This window comes from Haemorhous mexicanus, chromosome 1 (genome assembly GCF_027477595.1).
Source record: "Haemorhous mexicanus isolate bHaeMex1 chromosome 1, bHaeMex1.pri, whole genome shotgun sequence".
Classification (NCBI taxonomy): Eukaryota; Metazoa; Chordata; class Aves; order Passeriformes; family Fringillidae; genus Haemorhous; species Haemorhous mexicanus.
In genome coordinates this window covers 36,973,430-36,988,491 of record NC_082341.1, presented here as the reverse complement: position 1 = coordinate 36,988,491, position 15,062 = coordinate 36,973,430, and positions in this window count along the sequence as shown.

Here is a 15,062-nt window from a genome sequence, read left to right as displayed (position 1 = left end):
GAAAGCAAATTGCTTGTGGAAAACAAGCTAAGCTTGTGACTCTGGAAAAACCAACAGCTGTTGTGCTTGACAATGAAGGGCTGTGGGTGCCAAAGGGAGGCTGCTGCTGATCAGCCTGACAGAAGGACTGAAGGGAAGCAGGGAAGGAAGCTGATAATGATATCAGCAGTACTGAGAAACATTAAGGAGGCAAAAGGAAGGGCTGTGTAGGGAAGTGTACTGCATATGCAAAGTCGACAAAGGCACCTCCCATGCCCTCAAAGGCCTGCATCTACTTAATTAATGAGTATTACCAGCTCTTAGAACAATAACAAGTAGTGCAGGAAGGGTCCTTTGGTTTTCTGATTTTTGTGTCTTGTATTTTGACACGGTGGAACTAAGTAGTAAGGTGGAGTTCAGGTGTTTAGTTGTTTCTGCAGGGTTTTGCCTTTTTTTTGGAACTGCAGGAGGCTCGTGCAATGTCCTTTCTCATAACACCATGCGTTTGTCATTTAAAAAATCTCAATCTGCAATCTAATATTTGTCTGCAGGTGAGTGAAAGAGAAGCCGTGTAATTTAGAGTTATACCTTTTAGCTGGTTTTCCTCAAACCAGCTGAATGAGGTACTAAAAATGCTCTTAAATTTCTTGAAGACAGTTCCCAGTGTGTTTTTTTTTCAACAAAGATATTTTTATATTACCATTACATATTTGAACTGGTGTTTGCTTTATAGAAATGAAATACATGCAGCTAAAAATGCATCAAATTCAGTTTCAGATAAAATAATTGCTGACAGTCTATAATAAATTTAAATTAAGGCATGACTTAGATTCTTTGTAAAATCATCTGCTTGTAAATTAAAAGTTTAGATTATGATGCGTAGATCGAAATAATGATATAGAGTCTTTGGTAGAAGACTGATTCGGCAGCTCATTGTGTGGGACTGACATTGTGCAGGTATTTTTGGCTTGTCTTCTAGTTAAGTTCTTTATTCTTTTCAATTTTTCTCCACATTTGGCCTTCAAATATTCCTAATGTTGGTGGAATGTGGTCTTTCATAAGGTAGCAGCCTCAGCCAGCATTGTGTGCTGGTTTTCTCTTCTTTAGGGTGGATTCTGAACTTGATGTGTTCCCTGAAGTTGGAGTTCACTGCTAGTCTCAGTGAGGAGGACAGTGCCATGAGTGCCAGCCAGAACAAAACATGCCCATTTACTTCTGGTTTAATGGGTGCACAGAAAGAAGAAATATTATTGTGTGAGGCTGATTTCTAGCTTTAACTGAAGGGTGTCAGGAGATCTGTCTTTTGCCTCACCAAGAACTCTGGTTGAAGGTTTCAGCTTCTTCAAGCAAAGTAAAACACTCCACTGGTCCTGGGACAATTTTTTTAGTAAGTCCTGGTCAGTGAGTAAATATTGAAGTTCATTATATAAAAAGGAAGGGAAGAAGGGGGGGAATCTTAGCTTTATTTCTCAGCTGTTGGAAAAGAAGAGTTACTTGAAAGGACATGAGAGCTAAGAACCCTTGTGTGACCTCCTGGACAGCGCTGGTGCTGGTCACAGGTGAGGAAGACAGCCCATCACTGTGGGGAGTGCCGAAGCTGGCAGATTTTTTTGTCTCCTATCAGAAGGTCACAACCTAGTGGGGTGATGTATTACATACAAATGCCATATGGCACCTCCTGACAATACTGCTGTAGTTAAAAATAACACCTGAACACCACAAGGCCACTGTGGATTTCAAGAATGTGGGTTTTTTTCAATCTATCCTGTTAGCAAATTTTCCGTTGCATTTAATCTGACTACATTCATTGAAAGGAGACAAGCTATACTTTTTAAAACCTAAAGTAAGTCACAAGACATTCTTAAATACAGTAGGTAAGTAGACAAACACATCTGTTTTGGACAGGCAATAGTCTCTTTACTGCAAATGATGTCAAGTGTAGAAAGAGACAAGGTAGTCCACTCAGAGTATTTATTCCCTTTCAAGATAACTTTCTTAGGTTAGGCTTAAATGCAGCATGTAAATGCTAATGCAAGTAATTCTGCTTTTGTTGGCCATGAATAATTCAGATCTGAGTATCTGCTACGTGTAGTCTGCAAGTTCACAGAAGAATCTTATCCAACTACTCTGGCAGTCAATCATTAGAAGCTTTAAGAAAGTTTAATGTGCTCAAGTACCATAACTCAGCTGATTGCACTAACACATCTCAAAGAGATACATTTGTACTATAAAGATATTAGGAAAAAGGTAGTTATGTGTTATGAAGGTAGGTGTTTTCAAACCACAATTACATCCAGTAAAAAATTGTCATGCAAAAGTCAGAGTCTTCTCTAAGTTTTGGTTGTCTTTGCCGCTGCTGAAACATATGCCTCTTTTAAATGTTTGGCATGTCTTGCAGCTATAAAAACAACTCAGCAATAAGCAGTCCTTTAACAATTATGTAAAAATATTTAGATGCAGCACAAATTGATTAAAGACGTGTAATGATCCAAGACTTGGCTTGGCTCACGAAGAATTGATTGAGTGAAAACAGCAGCGAGGTGGTAGGGGCTGGACCTCTACTACACTCCTAGACAGTGCTTCTCACCTTTCCTTTGTCCTCCTTTTGTCTGCTTGTCATTTTCTTCATGACAGAGGTGACCTAGATGACCTGCATGCGTGCTGTGGTACATGGCGTTGCACACTGGGTTTTGGGACAGGGGAAGTTTGAAATCATGTCCCTGCAATATGGAAGCATAGAGTACGATGGCAATAATAAGGGTGCTAGGAGGAAACGGGTGTCATCATGGTTCTCTGGCTTTTTTCTTACCTCTTGTAACAGTCATTTGTGTAATGTGATGACAAATAATTTGGCATATGGCATGAACATGGGTGGATGTGTTTCTAGGAGAAAGATGTAAAAGGGAAAGAAAACATATACAGAGGGTAAAGTAGGAAGTTATAAAAAAGAGAATGGATTCCTCATGGAAGGAAAAATGACCATGAAGTTTTTAAGGACATTGACTTCAAAAATTTTTAATATCTTAACTCATTAAAGATGGGAGAGTTGTCAGGGAAAGCAGTAGCAAGTTTGGCACGCAATTCGAAAAGCAACCAATGTTTTGATTCACTTCTGTGACTAACATCCTAAGCTTTATTTTGAAGGCAGCATTGCACATGGCACATTTAAGAATAAGTGCTGTCATAATGACTTTTCTCAGAATGGGGAAGATGATTTTTGGGCAATTTCCAGACATTTAGAGGCTCTGTTCTCGAGGTGCCCCAGCAGCCTGGTTGGGTGCTCCCTCAATTCCACTCTGCATTCCAGCCTGCTGCAGTTAACTCCTCTATAGCAGAGTTCACCTTAAATGAAGGCCAAGTGCGTTTACTTTTCAAACAAATGAAAACCCTCAGTCTTTTTAAAAGGTATCAGACAATGCAGGTAGCTTCATGGCCTGCAACCAAGCCTGCATCTGGTTCTTAGAAGCATTTTCATGTTTGCTGTATCTAAATGCTGGGTTCAACTAGCTGATTTCAGCGTCTCATTTTTGTATGTCACCATAAAAAAATCTCTTTATGTATGAGGCCCAGGTTGTTTACTGGGTTCTGGTTTCTCTGTATCTGAATTTCTCTGAATAATTTCATAAAGCAGCAAAAGGGTAAGCAGAAGAGGAAAATCACAACTCAGTTTCTCAGTTATTTTTTGGTGGTTTTTTTTTTTTTTTTTTTTTTTTTTTAATTCACATGGTAGCCTGGATATGTTTCCTGAATGTTCCTTGTTATCACAGAATCAGCTAGGTTGGAAAAGATCTTTGAGATTAAAATGTCCAACCTATAACCAAACACCACCCTGTAAATTAAACTTATGTAAATTATAACTAAGTGCTACATCCAGTCTTTTCCTAAACACTTTCAAACAGTGACTCTGCAATGGGCTGCCCAGGGAGGTGGTAAAGCCCAATTGTTCTTTCTGTGAAGAAAAAGCCTTGACACTCCTTCTACTGTGCCTTTATGGTTCATGTTTTTGTTTCTCTTTATAACTGGAATAGATTTTTCGAGAGCAGATTAAAGATAAGTAAAATTGTCAGAGGCAATATGCTTTGTTCTTCAGAGAGCTTAAGAGAAGTGGTAGACCCTCAAATGAGAATTTTCTTATTCAGGATTTTGAAAGTGAGAGATGATAAATAGACATGTTCCTTTTGAAAACCTCTCAAAAATGCTTCTGTACACAGTATTATTACAAACCACTGTTACAAGTCATTTGCTAGTGATGCGTGAGTGAGTTAAAAGTGGCTTTGGACATGATTATTCCTCTTGGTAACATCTACTATTCAAATAAATATTAGACAGCATTTGGGCATAAAAAATGTGGAGGAAGAAAAATGGAAATGTGTGAAAGAAATATAGAATTATAACTATATAATAAAACTGTAGTAAGGGGGTGGCAAGAGGGAGGGTACTAAAGAGAGGAAAAGTCATAGAAAAGATGGTTGTTATTTTTGTTCATTTGTTGAAGTCTGTGTGCCTCTCAAGGGACATGACAGAAATGTGCAACTTCTTTGAACCTCAGCATTATCTCTCTAGTACAAAAGAAGCAAGGGTTTCCTGTGAAAATGAAAGTTCAGTTGTGTAAATAAAAGTCATGTGGATGTTCAGATTGCAAATGACTCCAATAATGCATCATGGCCTTCAGGGACTGACAGTCTGGAGACTGTGAAGAGAGCACAATGCTCTCAACATCAGCCAGGAGAGGAGCAGAGGCTGGAAACTTGTGTTAGGAAGAGTAAACGCTCATCCTAGAGCTATGATATGTGTGCAAGCCCTCTTCTGCAGTGTTAAAGAGAGGCTGTAAAGTGCTACCTGAATTTAACACTGTGCTCATGTCAGGCTGAAAAAGATTTTTCAGTGATGGCTTTTAAACTTTAATTAACTTGGTCTTCCTTTACAAACCCCCCAAAAGTTTGAAGTTACTACAAATGTGATATCACCTGGTTTTGTTCTGCATGTAGTTATGTAAGTTTCTGCATATGCTTTTGATGTATGTGTATCAGAACCATATACCTTGTGAAACAGGGTGCTGTCATATTATGAATTATTTGGTACTAAAAAAATATCCAAGTATCTAGATATATATGACCCTGTTATGTACCCTTATTTTATTTTAGGGTTTCTTATCACTCTGTAGTCTCTAACATTTCTTCCTGTTATCCATATATTGACAGAGACACTGATACATTTTTGTCCGAGGCACATGCTTGTGCGTTTTGGCTTTGGTTGCCTTTTTTCAATTTACCTGCTTCTTTCTGTGTGGCAGGGATTGGGTGTTACTAGCATTCAAAATTACATTCAGGAAATTGCCTGGAGAGCAGTAGAAAGATGTTGCATCCATTTTTTCTGTAATTGTGTAAGATAACGAGGGCACAGTTCTCACCTTGAGTGTCACCAGGAACTTGGGGATGGGGACTGGTACAATTTTCATAGGGAACATGTAATTCTTGAGCATTTGAATAGCTTGTGCAAGCTGTCAGGGGACTGTCTGTTGGTGTTGGTGCCAGCCTGTTGCTAAAAAAATGCAGCATGTGCCCTGGTACCAAGGTGGGCTGTATGTAAGCTGGCGTGTGAAGTGTTCAGCAATGTTTGGGAGATGGTATGGGCTGTTTGGAGGGGATCTGTCCCATGGATCCACAGAGCTCATGCCTGCTTCTTCTTTGTTTGCCAAACTGCTGGGTATCTCTCCCTGGCAAGTTGCTTTTCCTGTCTGTGCTGTTTCTGCATTGGCAGTTTATGCAACTTTACTAAAAAGGAAGATTTGGTGGTATGCATTGTCACAGAGTATGCACTATGCATTTGTGCCTTGCTGTCACAAGACACTGCTGTGGCCTGTCAAAAATCCCAGAGAATTTTCAGTTGTCAAAGCCTTTTATAATTTCCCCCGCAGAATATTTTGCTGTGGCCGTTCTGTCCATTCCTGTTTTGGGATTTTTGCCTGCTTCTTGCCATTCCCAGAAATTACCAGCTCTACTGCTATTATTTTTTAACTCACAGATACAGACATACACACACCCACAGACCCATCCACACACACACACACACACACACATGCTCTTCCCAATTTTTTACTTATTGCTTCTCTTTATTTTCTTTGTTCCTTTTCTCCTTGCAGTAGAAGTGCCGCCCTCCCTGCAGATTCAATTCTGGTGCTTCTTACCTACTGCTGTGACTTTGCTTTTGAAGGATTATCACAATTCACTAAAAATCTTTTGGGTAGGAAGCAAATTAAAATGGCAGCCAAAGAACACTCAGGTTATAAAAGTTATAAAGGTTATAAAGTCCTTTACGTCCTGGACATTGGAGTACTCAGATCTGAACTGCAAGACTTGCTTTGTGGGCAAAGGAGCCATTGAGTCTGAGTCAACCTGATGGAAATTGATCCAGTTGCTAAGCTTCCTTAAGGAACCATAATTTGGGGGCTGTTTGTTTCCTTCTTGTGAAATGGAGTGTGGAGTGAAAGGAAGCTGAGGGAAGATAGGTAGGAAGAATAAGAAAGTAGAATGAAATTTCAGTTCCAGCTGGGCTGTCTGTTTTGATTTTGCTTTGAATTTTGTCTTCTTTTTTTCTCAGGTTGGCTTGACTTTTCAGACAGATTTTTGTCTAATCCTGAATTGTTTGTAATTTAAATGTATTCTAGTTATCATCAGCTGCAGAATTACATAGAAGACAACAAAAAAGAAACATCATTGAAATATGCCCTGAAAATGTAAATGCTGTGTTGGGGACTATCTCACTTTCAACAAGAACAAATTAGTTTTGAAATTTTTGCTGAACTGGAAGTTTGAAAATAGTTGAATTCTAAGTAGATGTTCAGTGTTCTGCTTTCAGGCTTTCTACACCTGGCTTTAAAATGAATGGAAAGAAAAGGTTGAAACAGCAAGAAACTTGTCTGAACAGCACAGCTATGAGTTTGATACAGCACTGGAACCTTAGAAGTCCTGCTTCCCTTGCTGGAAGCTGTTACTTAGTGATTTTACCTGAAGTGAAGCCTACCTCAGACAATTTTAGTTCAGTTATAATGACATTCACCAGCTATTCAAGTAACTGCTTTCTCCATGTGATGCTTGCTGGTTCCTTAGAGAGTTCAGGGACAGAGGTGAGAGAGGTGATTTTTTTATTGTTGTTGTGTGGGTCTGGCCAGGGTGGGATCTGATTCTTTCCTCAGCTGATCATATACTCTGCTGTGACAGTTCAGGCTTCTCAGGGAACTGCACCAGACGACAAAAGTATTGTATAAATAGACAAGCAGAAAACTACCTGCAGGTTGGAAATTTGTGTTCCCATCTCTACACCATTTTAGAAGTGAAAGAAATGAAAGGCAAGGAATTATCAAAAGAAAGGAAATTGTTACTAACACATAAACTATTAGAAATTTATCTAAAACGGTTTTAGAGAATCATGTGAAAAAGCTTTTTCTGGCAGCATGCTGATTGTATATGTAGAGGAGAGAGAGATTGCTTACATATTAGGAAGCCTTAATTGGCAGACGTCAGAGTGAAATATTGTCTTTGGTTCTGTAAAAAATGTCCCCCCCTAGACAATGGGTTAATAGCATTTCTCAGGTGTCCTCAAAAAGTTGTTGCTTAGAGAGTGAGCTGCTTCTCATCCTGTAATAGATTAGAAATGCATGCTCCTGCTTGGACCAGAAGACAATAGGAAAGTGGTATCTGTGGCTTGCAGACTGGCTCTGCCTGCAGAGAGAGCGCACCCGTCCTTGACCTTCACACACCCAGCCAGCTGAAAGCACTGGCAGAAAGAAAATGGTCTCTTCACAACAGATCAAGCAAGGAAGGGGTAGAGGCTTTTCAGCATTCTATAGTAGTTACTAATGGAAAAAGAAGAGCTTAAAATAATTTTCTGAAATGTTCAGATAGAACGAGCATAGCAAAGGAGGATACTTATTTGGTGAGGCAACATCAATAAAGTACACCTTAGCAAGATACCTGAGATGTGGTCCTCTAAAGCTGGAGTTTCTGTTCAATGAGAAATATCAGCAAGCTGGTGTTTTAGCTAAATCTGAAGCAAACAGGAGAGTTTCTAAAAGCTTTTCAAAATCATTTTTTATGCAGGGATTTGAAATGGAATTATTTACTAGTGTGCATATGACATAATTTCTAAAACTTCAAAACTGAGTTCTCAAAGTTGCTGAGATTAGAAATTAGCATTTAGGGTTCCTTAGTATGCATGATCTAAATTTTCAGTGTACCCACAGTTAGGTATCACACAGGTATACACCTCTGGTGTTGTGTATAGGGGCTACTCTGGAAAACAGGCTTGGAAAGCCCAAGGACTATCAAGCTACTTGTTTGGGACCTGTCTTGGTTTTGTTAAATACCGGTGGCAACTTAGATACTTTTAGAAAGAATTTCAGGCTCAGTGATTCTAAATTTTCCAGTTAAATTTGTTTCACGTGAAAATTCCCAGTGTAGCTGTGTATGTTTGACAGACCTTCATCATTTATAAGCACATAAAATGGCTGTCTGTGTATTTAAGTTATTACTCTACAGCTTTTGGCCCACTAGTTTGAGTGGACACCTAATTCTGGTGGTTTTGAGAGTTGCATATGATTGCTGTTGAGTCACATCAATGCCAATGCTAGTTCAGCCTTGCACCCTAAAGAAGAATAAGTAGAAAGCAGAAGAAAGATATCAGTTTTTCTCATTATGTGAAGCAGAGGTTCTGTTACCTTTAATATGATGGATAGGGATGTTCCATCTTTGATTAGCTGGAGAATATACAGTAATTATTTTTAATTTCTTGCGGGCAACAACCAGCATGAAAGGGAAATATGCCCTGAAGGTACAAATATGGAGTAACCAAACATATAGAGAAAAAATAGAAAACCCACAGAAATGCTTTTATGAAAACCTAGGCTAAAAAACTGGAATGTAAATTAAGAACCTGTGTAGAAAAACAAAACAAGAACCTAAGATAAGAAAATAATGTCTAGTGGGAAAAAGTCTTTCTGAGTAGTTGCAGTCTGATGTACTCTAAACAACCAGACACCTTTAGGCTGGTTCTGGGTTTCTGTTATTGCCTTCCTTGGGTCATTAGCTGAAAATGAGGGCGTCAGAATTTTGGTCTGATTTTTGCTATTGACACTAACAAGAGAAGACTTCAGCACTAAAACTTAAGTCCTGAGGTTCCTCATTTATTTCAGAAGCTCTTGTATCCATCCCAGCTTCAGGATAATGCCACAGATTTCTGATGAAGGCCACATTTAAAAGCTTTTGCAATCCTCTTCCTGTATGTTGGTGATTCTTTCCCCTCCCTTGCAGTTGGTCTGTCTTTCATTCCTGTTTTGCAGCTTTTACTTATTAAATGTTTTCCAGCTGGCAGTGAATCATTATGTGCTGTGTTATCTGCTTTCCACTGCTCTGAGGGTTTCTTTATTTATTAATAAGAACAATAGAAAACTGAAATGCATGTCCTTTTCATAGTCATTATTTGCAAAGTACATTGTTCCAGGCCACCTTGCACCTCTGTTGTAAATAAAGCCTGTAACAGCCACTTAACCCACATACAATGAATATTAAAACCAGGGTTCATTTGGCACTGATTTAAAAATAATAGATTTAGACTCTGTGTGGATCAGCAGTTTTAATATTTGGCTGAATCTGAATAGGACAATGAATTCCTTTTATCTTGCAATTAAGCCATTTATTTTATACCAATGTTGCTCACATGACAGAGTTTACACAAGATAAAACAAAACAAGCTCAGGAGCTCTCCCTGTGGAGAGGAAAAAGGTTATTTCTAAGTCATCACATTCTGGTTTAAACCAAACAATAGTGGGAAAGTAGGAAGTGAGAATGGATTCACATCAATATTAAGAATTAAGAGTTCGCTCTGGAAAGCTCAGGCTGTATGAGAGTCATAACCTGGCTGAGGAAATACAATAAAGCTGTAGTTAAGAAAAAAAAAATTAATTTCTTCCACTGGCATTTATGACTGAAAAAAACCCTTAAATATTCTTCCACCCTGCAGAACTCAGCTTAGAGCTGGCAAGGGACCCTAGAAACATTAGGATCTTGTCATAAACTCTCTAGGCTAGACTTGGATGTGTTTGGAAGGTTCAGTGCTGTTATTTGTGAAAGAGAAAGAAAACTGGGAACTACTTCACTGTTGGAAACTTTCACTTCTCAAATATAGTTTGGAGAACAAATGCCGCTAACAGTGGTAGGCAAAAACCCATTGGAGAGACAACAGCTTGCAGATTTAACCACCAAATGGTTACTGAAAAAAAACAAGAGGAAGGTCCTGTACCTAGGTTTATTTTGGACTTCTAACCGGGGCATTGCAGAAGGTAACCTTGGACCAACTGCCCACATGTAGAGAGTTTAAATTAAATGGAAAATAAAAGTCTGAAACAATATGCATATGACAATCTGAAGTTAGTTGAACCTAATTGCTTAAGGATGTGAATGCTGAGGAAGCCCTGCTTTTCTTCAAATTAAAGATACAACAAAACACCTAAACTCCCTATTCCTAGAAAAAAAAAGGTTTTTGTTAGTGGCAGGTTCCAGTTTTAACATCTTCAACCACACAAGGATTTGTGTCTACATCGGCCTATTCAGCATCACCTGGCAAATCAGTCAAACATTGAATTATCCAATTGTCCTATCAATATGGAATTTTCCCAAATGTTAAAGTTGAAGTTTGGCTGTAAATAACAGTAAAAGACTAATTGTTGCTGATGTGGAGAGAGCCTGTTCCCACTCCCAAAGCTGCCAGCTTTTTCCTTACCTTTTTGAGTGTCTCAGTGGATATTAAGTCATAGAAAGACTATGCTGAGAGGCATCATTGAAAATAATTATTTCCTTTTTTTTCCAAGTTTGTTTAATTTTTATTACAATGTTTCCCAAGTTATAGTTGATTTCTGGTATCAGATAGGGCCGGGGGTCTTCTGACTACTGCTTGCACAATGACTGGGGGAGAAGGCGTTGAAGAAGTGAAAGCACAGGATATAAAATGCTTCTCAAGGACTTGGTTGCCTGTGGTTGCAAGGTTGACTGTAGCAGCAGTGTGGCTTGCACAGCTGTGCATGCAGAGTCAGCAGATGTGTTGCATATTGCTGGAACACACTGTCTGCCTTCTTGCCCCTGAAAATACTTGACTGAGGCAAACTTTATCCTCATGGCTCGGTATTTTTCAGATGTGATTTTTATGTCTGATGGCAGGCTAAGGAAAAGGGCTGCTGTGCTGCTTTTGCTAACCTGGGATTGCAGGTGCAATATGAACCTTATGCAAGGCCTTCAGAGTCTTCCTTTTATTCTACCTTGCAGACACAAAGAGGCTAATTAATTATCAAGCTGGCTGACATAATTCAAGCACCTGCTCTCAGAAACTTAATAAGTTCAGTTACAGAAACTGCTGCTGCTATACAGCCCTCGCTGCAGACAACTCTCCCATATGTCTTGTTTGTAGGTACTCTATTTTTTACAGAGCATAGTCCTGGGAATCCTTTAGCATTTATACTTGGAAACATATTCTGCTCTCCTAGGGCTCTGTTTCCTGGTGCAGCTCACACTGCTCCTCCGCTGCTGGGCAGCAGGACAGGCAGGGAGTCCACCCCTGCCTGCTGCCTCCAGGCTGGGCAGAAGGACCCATGGAGGCAGCCAGCTGTTCTGCTCCTGCCTCCCTGCAAGCCATTGTGGGGCCTTGGATAAATTTTTCATGCTCCTTTTTCTCTTTGTGTAACTCCTTTTTTTTTTTTTTTGTTAGGTTGAAAGCTCTCTGAACTTTGTATTATCTCCATATACTGCGGTGAATACAACAGACCCCTGAACTCTTTTAGGTGCTCCAGTTTCTACTGCAATGTGAATAATTGCTAAACTAAGCTCCATATGATGCCATTTATTTTCAAATACAATTTCCTTATTGAAGCAAAGAGTGACCAATGCTTCAAAAGGCTCTGTGCTGTGTGATGGCTCTGGTAAGGATATTGTCAAATGTCCCTGAGAGTTTTTACGATTTGCCTGTTTCATTTTTCTGCTAGTAAGTAGCTATATAGACACCAGCTTTTGATAACAGCTGGTTGCTCAGAGACTCTTCTCTCACCAGCATTTGAAAGAGCACAACATTTACATATTGGTATGCACCAGGAATGGGCAGTTTATCACCTTGGAATGCCCTATGCTTGTTAATGCTGAGAATTCGGTCCTGAAGGAGAGTGTTAAGGATTGCATTGGGTCTGGGTGAGGCAGAGCTCCTTTTTCCCTCTCCCAATTACCATCCTTTTCTCAAAACCCTTATGTTCCTGGGTTTCAGCCCCTGAAAGTCTAGTGGGGTGACCCTCTGTGCCAAACATCCTCCAAAGCTTCTCTGTCTCTCCACTCTGCATCTGGGCAGGGGAGAGAAAACATGATGAAGGGCTCATGGACTGAGATAAGGTCTGAGATCACTCAGCAAATACTCTCGGGGCAAAAGAGACTCAATTTTGGGATATTATTTGAATTTCTTACTATGAAAATCAGAGCAGTGTAATGATAAATAAAAACAGACCTTAAAACATGTTCCTAGGTCTACCTCCTCCCTCTCAGCAGTGCAGGGAAGCAGGGTTATGGTCAGTTCCCCACACATTGTTCCTGCTGCTGCGCAGGGAAAGGAATCTTTCCCTTGCTCCAGCGTGTGTTCCCTGCTGGTGACAGCTCTCCTTGAACTTCTCCAAAGTGAGTCCATCTCACAAGCCATTCTCCATGGGTCATTTTCCACAGGGTGCAGTACATCAGGCACAGCTGGGCACAACCTGGGTCCCCCACAGGGCCACAAGTCCTACCAGGAAACCTGCCCTGGTGTGGGCTCCTCTGTCCTTGGGTCTGCAGGCCCCTGCCAAGAGCCTTTTCCAGTGTGGGTCTACCCCATAGCTGCAGGTGGATTGCTGCATCCCAATGACCTCCATGGACAGCAGGAATACAGCTGCTTCACCATGGTCTTCACCACAGGCTTCAGGGTAACCTCAGCTACGGTGCCTGGAGCACCTCCATGACCTTGGTGTCTGCAGAGTTGTTCCTCTCACATATCCTTACCCTGCTTTTCTTTGGCCACAATTACACCCATGCAAGAATTCTTTTGTTCCTGCTTTTAAAATCTCTTATCACAGAGGTATTCCCACCATTTCTGGTTGGCCCAGCCTTGGCCAGTGGCAGGTCCATTCTGGAGCTGGCCGGCATTGGCTCAGCTGGACATGGAGGAAGCTTCTGGCATCTTCTCACAGGAGCCACCCCTGCAGCCACTGCAACCAAAACCTGGCCATGCAAACCTAATACATGTGTAATGTTTTACAAAAGACCAAGCAGCAATTTTCATTTTTTAAAAAAAGCTTTTCATGTTGCTGGAAAAGTGGGAAATAAGGAATTTTTGCCTTCTCTGTGATTGTGGTACAAGTGCCAGTAACTATTTTATTCTCTATATATACATTTATTAGAGATTCTGAGGCACAGTCTGTAACACAAACTGGTAATTCTGTATGGTAAAAAATAAGCAGGTGATTGCATGTCTTTGAACACATTTAAGCTGCTTGACAATCATGACTCAGTAACATTTTAAAATGATGTTAAGAGATAGTGTAACATTCAGAGAATGTGTGTGTAACTGGCATGGTTCCTGCCCATCCTGTGTCATGTCCCTGCCTCCCACAATTTCATTGCAAGCAAAGGCACAGAAGAGACTTTTGCTATTTACTTTTGCAAAATTTCAGACAAATGAGGGTAAGATGAAAAATATTTTCTATTAAGCAGTTATCATTTCCCTTTCCTATAAACAAGTATAATGCAAGAAACCTGTTCATTCATTTGCATACTACAGGCTTTAAAATTCTGCTTAGAAACTATTTGCATGGTTACTGAAATAATGTTGGCATTTTTCTAGTAAGAATACCAGCTGTAGTTCTGTGGATCAGTGCTGTGTAGGGGTGGGGAAATGAAATCCGGCAGCACTAGATATATGTGTTAAGCTAAAAAAAATCATGTAAGGAAAGTCTGGAAATAAATGATTGACAATGCTGGCCTTTAAAAAGGTATAATTAGTCTGTAATATTGCTGCCTGTTGAGGCTTGTGCTTCCAATTTGTCTCAGGGTGCTGCTGTTTTTGTCCTGTGCCTGACTGCAGAGTCAAGAGGGAACTGGCGCGTGGGATTTGATTGTTTGTGCATAGGGAGGTTAACACTGTGTGGGGTTTTTTTTTAATCTCCTCCTACTTGAAGGAAGCCTTGATTTTTTTGAACAGGAAGCAAACTCTTTAAAGTGCCTCATGAAGGCAAACCCCCTCCAAATATGTGGATTTATAGTCACTACAGTTATTTTGTATTGTATTATGTTGAGCAGAAGAACAAAATACTCTAATTCCACGAAGAAATCAGAGGTAGACTACACTAAAAGTAAAGCATCAGAATAGTTACTATGTAGGCTAGGACAGGGTGAATACATACATATAACATTAACCACTACATATGAGATGTGAAATTTAAGTGCAGATAAAGTGCACTTAAACATTTGTACATTTGCATTGACTGTCCTAAAAATCCCGAGGATTTATGGATGTTAAATGTGAAGGCCTATGAAATTTCAATTTAAAAAAAATTTCCTCAATATATTTGCACATTTCCCTGAGAAGTCTTCTGTTGTTCTTTGATTTACTTAAGACTTCCACCATTTTTTTCTATGACCCTAGGGTTTTTCTGCACAAAGGACCCTGAGCCATCACAAGAGTTAAAAAAAAAAAGCAACAGGCAAAACTGCAAGTTTATGCAGCTGTTCCTACAGCTGTCATTTGCACCACTTTGCATTTTGAGAGAAATCGATGTAATAGATCAAAGACGTTTGAAAAAGAGAATTAACTCAAATATTTGCCTGAAGTTTCAGCTCTTTTAGGGACCCTGTCAGAGAACTTTACATATGTGAGGCTGATAACATAGCATCCAGGATAATAAAATTTGAAAACTGAGGAAATATTTCTCAGAAGCCTGTTGGTGGAAGCATTTATTGAATGTCATATTAATTCTGTTGATATTTTATTCTATAGTTAAATACATACTAGCCATTTACAATTGTAAT